General features: G+C 58.5%; 1 pseudogene; it reads left to right on the top strand.

Annotated features, from left to right (window-relative positions):
- The first annotated feature begins 1,409 nt into the window (after positions 1 to 1,409).
- On the top strand, positions 1,410 to 2,852 carry LOC133776131 (splicing factor 3A subunit 2-like; annotated as a pseudogene).
- The last annotated feature ends 1,830 nt before the right edge of the window (positions 2,853 to 4,682 follow it).

Here is a 4,682-nt window from a genome sequence, read left to right as displayed (position 1 = left end):
GTTGGCTTCCACTACTAAATGCAACAGAAGCCTCCTGGTGAGCTGCACCTTGTCCTCACCTTCAGGGAAGCAAACAGATGTGGCATCTTGTTCCAGGGCTAAAAGGAGAAGCCACCTGCTGAGCCAGGTCTCCCCTGGCTTCTGACTGCTGTGGGCAGAGACCGCCTGGCCGACGCTGCTGGAAATGGGCCACGTGCATCTTCGCATCTGAGCAGCCTGGGTTTACCTGGTTTCAATGCACAGGCAACCTTTTCTTTGCGCTCAGTTCCTTGCTGGCTTACTCAACAGCTCCGCCCACTGTGGGCTGTCACTTAACAGTCAGGGGGAAGCAGAGGGATGACAGACACCTGGCTGTCCCCTTCTTTCATGTCTGCCCAGGGCTCCTGGAGCCTTCTGTGACATTTGCCTGCCTTCCTGGCTGGCAACCTCCTGGGTAGATCCTATGGGGGGAGATGAGAGTCACAAGGGGGTGGGTCTCCCTTTCCTCCATGCATTTCAGCTCAGGCGCTGGCCCATTTATCTGCCGCATTGAAGCTGTGCTTGCACGAGAGGAATACATTCAGTGCGGAGCGCCCTGGAGAGCAGAGGGGATAATAATGCCACTATTCATTATTTTAAAGCAAACACAATTTGGAGTGTGGATCTATCTGGAAGTGTGAAATTGGCTCCTCTTACAGAGCAACTGGCAAGGGAGAAGCACGTGAGCAGCCCGAGGGCAGGGGATTCCACCTGGGGCCAGCAGTGCATTGTGTGCGGCTCCTGCAGCCTGGCCCTGCCACCTCAGCCACAGTCACAGGGAACACTGGAGTGTAGGAAGAAATGCATATTGTGCTCTGAGCACTTGCTGTGTGTTCTGTCTGCTCAAGCTACTGAGTCCTCACAGCTGCCCTGTTCAGTAGATACTGTTGGCCCCATTCTCCATAGGAAGAGACCGAGAGTCAGAGAACCTGAGACATCCACCCAAGGTCCCACATACTCAGCCTCAGAGAGATCCATCCAGTACAGATGCATCTGATTCAGTGTCGTGCGCTTTCCGTAGTACCTTGCTAGAGAGGCAGGGAGGACTCCTAACTGTGAGATAAGATGCTCTAGGCTTGACACAGGGCCAAAAAGGAAGACGTCCTTTCCACTGGGTAGGTCGAAGTGAGATCTCGCTTCCAGCATGGCCCCCATGTAGGCACCAAAAAATGGTACAACATTGGGTAGGTTGTTTGCCAATTCCGCCAAATGTCTCATCCATGAATCAGGATTTGAATGGGATGAGAACTGTGCTTTGTATGTTTCCTTTGTTAAAATATACCTCCAGCGACGTCGTGGCGGCGGCTCCTGAGGCGGTCGGCGGAGGCCTGGGACGCGGGGCGCGACCTCCACGAAGCTTATCTGGGCTCTGAGTTAGCGAGGCCTGCACCATGGACTTCCAGCACCGCCCCGGGGGCAAGACCGGGAGTGGGGGCGTGGCCTCCTCCTCGGAGAGCAACCAGGACCACCGTGAGCACCTGCGGCAGCTGGCCCTGGAGACCATCGACATCAACAAGGACCCCTACTTCATGAAGAACCACCTGGGCTCCTACCAGTGCAAGCTGTGCCTGACCCTGCACAACAACAAGGGCAGCTACCTCGCACACACCCAGGGGAAGAAGCATCAGACCAACTTGGCCCAGCGCACGGCCAAGGAGGCCAAGGAGGCACCCGCCCAGCCCGCGCCCGAGAAGGTCAAGGTGGAGGTGAAGAAGTTCCTGAAGATTGGCCGCCCGGGCTACAAAGTGACCAAGCAGCCGGACACGGAGATGGGCCAGCAGAGCCTGCTCTTCCAGATCGACTACCCTGAGATTGCTGAGGGCATCACCCCCCGGCACCGCTTCATGTCGGCCTACGAGCAGAGGATCGAGCCCCCGGACCGGCACTGGCAGTACCTGCTGATGGCCACCGAGCCCTACGAGACCATCGCCTTCAAGGTGCTGAGCAGGGAGATCGACAAGGCCGAGGGCAAGTTCTGGACCCACTGGAACAGGGAGACCAAGCAGTTCTTCCTGCAGTTCCACTTCAAGATGGAGAAGCCCCCGGCCCCACCCAGCCTCCCTGCTGGGCCTCCGGGGGTGAAGCGGCCCCCACCCCCACTGATGAATGGTCTGCCCCAGAGGCCATCCCTGCTGGAGTCTCTGCCCCTGCCCCCCCTGCCCCCACCAGGTGGCCTGCCCCTGCCTCCCATGCCCCCCACAGGGCCCACGCCCTCGGGGGCCCCCGGGCCTCCCCAGCTGCCCCCTACAGCCCCAGAAGTGCACCCCCCACCCCAGTGGTCCACCCCCCCAAGTCTGGGGTCCACCCGCCAGCCCCCGGGGTCCATTCCCCGGCTCCTGTGGTTCACCTCCTGGCACCTGTGGTGCACCCCCCGGCTTCTGGGGTGCACCCCCCCACTCCAGGGGTCCATCCTCCAGCCCCGGGTGTCCACCCTCCAGTGCCAGGGGTCCACCCCCAGCCCCCGGGGTCCACCCTCCAGCGACAGGGGTCCACCCCCCAGCCCCTGGGGTCCACCCTCCAGCGCCAGGGGTCCACCCTCCCCCAGCGGCTGGAGTTCATCCTCAGGCCCCGGGGGTGCACCCGCTGGCACCCGCGGTCCACCCCTAGGCCCCAGGGGTCCACCCAGCAGACCCCGGGATCCACCCCCAGGCATCAGGAGTCCACCCCCAACCTCCTGGTGTCCATCCTGCGGCTGCTGGGGTCCACCCCAGCCCCCTGGCGTCCACCCCTCCAACCCTGGGGTGCACCCTGCTGCCCCCATGCCCCCAATGCTGAGGCCCCCGCTCCCCTCGGAAGGCCCAGGGAATATCTCTCCCCCTCCCCCCACCAACTGAGAAGCCACCCGCCCCCGAGCCTGGCCCTCTGTGCCACCTTCCCCACATTGGTTTATTAAACGTTTTCTAGGACCTGAAAAAAAAAAATATATATATATATATACCTCCAGCTGGTACCATGGCTCACTAGGCTAATCCTCCGCCTGTGGAGCTTGCACCCCGGGTTCTAGTCCTGGTTGGGGCACTGGATTCTGTCCCAGTTGCTCCTCTTCCAGTCCAGCTCTCTGCTGTGGCCCGGGAGTGCAGTGAGGGATGGCCCAAGTCTTTGGGCCCTGCACCTGCATGGGAGATCAGGAGGAAGCACCTGGCTCCTGGCTTTGGATCAGCACAGCGTGCCAGCTGCAAAGTGCTGGCTGTAGCGGCCACTTGGGGGGTGAACCAATGGAAAAAGGAAGACCTTTCTCTCTGTCTCTCTCTCTCTCTCACTGCCTAATTCTTCCTGTCAAATATATATATATATATATATATACACACCTCCAGCAGTGACATTATGCAATGACCCATCCAGGTGCTTAGGGTTCTAAAAGGGCCTGTGACAAATGGGAACCCAATCTAGGACCTCAGGGCTGGAAAAGGCCTTTAAGGAGAGGGCAGCCCAAGGCTCAGGATTGTGAGATTTTGTGAGATTCAGTTACTGAAGCCTTCAAAGATCAGCACTCTCAGGGATTCTCTGGTTTCCTGGGAGCCCTTCTCTTGGAGCCACTGGAGTTGCCCATTCTTGCCTGGTGGAAGAGGGTGCTGAACTGAATTCACATCACTGTTTGCACAAAGGTGTTTCAAAGTTCATGGGGGCCACCTGGGGTGACCTATCTGGACCTGTTGTGTTGTAGTCTTACCCTGAGCCCGAATTCCTCTGAGCGGGTTATTCAAAACAGTTGCTGCAATAAGATGGAAAACACAGTTGGGAATCCAATGACCCTGGGTCCAGATCTGCCACAGACTGTGTCCATCCTGAGCAACTGGCTCAGCTACTGAGAGCTCTGTTGGCCTTGGCTGTGAACTGGTGACTGTCAGCCCAGTGTGCAGCTTAGTGGGGCAGCTGACCCAGTGCTGGGCCCAGGAACAGGCTCCTTTCCCCCTCTTCACTTTCTGTACCCTTTGCTAGAAAGCCCCTACCCTGAGAGGCAGTTCTTGGCTGCTGGAGCCCAGGGGCACAGTGAGGGAGGCTCTGAAGGCATGTGTCAGTGTGACTCGGAGGTCACAGATCCTTTTGGAATAAAAATGACATCTCTGAACCTTTTCTCCAGAAGAAAAATTGTGTGGATGTACTTTGAGCAATTGTTCCCCTAGAGTCTCAGCCAGGCATTCCAGGCAGCATCTTTGCACTCACAGCTGCCTGTGGCTCAGCCCCCAGACAGAGGGAGGCCTTCCTTACATCCTGGGAAGGCCCAGGGACAAGTGGTGGAAGGCCAGGTGGGTTGCCCGCTGGCCTCTCCTAATTGATTTTCTGGGGCCCACATGCGAATGTGCCCCTGTTAACCTGTGCTCCCTGTGCTGCCTGGCCCTGGCACCTCCTCTCTGATCCGTGAAGCCTGCAGGGGCACAATTAGGAAGAACGAATGCTCTCAGGTGCCCTGCCTCGGCTCCAACCTCCCCAGATGTTCTGGCCACGCCGTTTTCATGGAGCTTCCTGGAGCACACGGAGGTTGTCAGCCGCTGCTCTCCAGAGCGCTCCCTGAACCACGGAGGGGCCGGCTCGCCTCTAGTCATTTCTCCTGTGCAGGTAGAATCGTCTGTCCTCAGGCATTTTGCTCACACCAAAGCCAGCGTCACCCATCTTCTGAGATCAATGCCCCTTTATTTATGACCTGACAAGAGAGCGGAATAGAC

Source organism: Lepus europaeus, chromosome 17 (assembly GCF_033115175.1).
Source record: "Lepus europaeus isolate LE1 chromosome 17, mLepTim1.pri, whole genome shotgun sequence".
Lineage (NCBI taxonomy): Eukaryota > Metazoa > Chordata > Mammalia > Lagomorpha > Leporidae > Lepus > Lepus europaeus.
This window is presented reverse-complemented; position numbering and strand designations above follow the sequence as displayed.